This window comes from Austrofundulus limnaeus, unplaced genomic scaffold, assembly GCF_001266775.1.
Source record: "Austrofundulus limnaeus strain Quisiro unplaced genomic scaffold, Austrofundulus_limnaeus-1.0 Scaffold892, whole genome shotgun sequence".
NCBI lineage: Eukaryota > Metazoa > Chordata > Actinopteri > Cyprinodontiformes > Rivulidae > Austrofundulus > Austrofundulus limnaeus.
The window spans coordinates 150,573-151,038 of record NW_013953294.1 but is presented as its reverse complement, the minus strand read 5'-3'; positions in this window follow the sequence as shown (position 1 = coordinate 151,038).

Genomic DNA, 466 nt, shown 5'->3' with positions numbered 1-466 from the left:
TGGAAGAACAACCTCAGATTAGCCTGTTAGCCTTCGTGCTAGCGCCGACACCATATTACCTTATATGTTTTAGCTCGATGCTAGTGCTACAAACAAGTTAAACAGAGGTCCTCCATCCATATTTTCAGTTACAACCGTTAACATTTATATGTATCAAGCAACACCTTTTAATCACTTTGAAATGCAGGCAGTTCTTCAGGTTGTTTCACACAAAACAACAAGGTGTTACACACACAAAAAGCCATAAATCATTTCTGCCACTCATAAAATAGTTTCAGTTTAAAATAAAGCAGAGGGCCATGGCACGTTCTCCTGCTTTTTTATTTCTTTGTCCTGCTCTGATCTCTCAGGTGAGTGATCCAAAATCTGGACCTGAATGTGTTTGTGTTCACAAAAATGTGATTCTGTCTCAGTGGTGGGCAGCGCTAATCCAAAAAAAATTAGCTCTGCAATTTTTAAAGTGCTT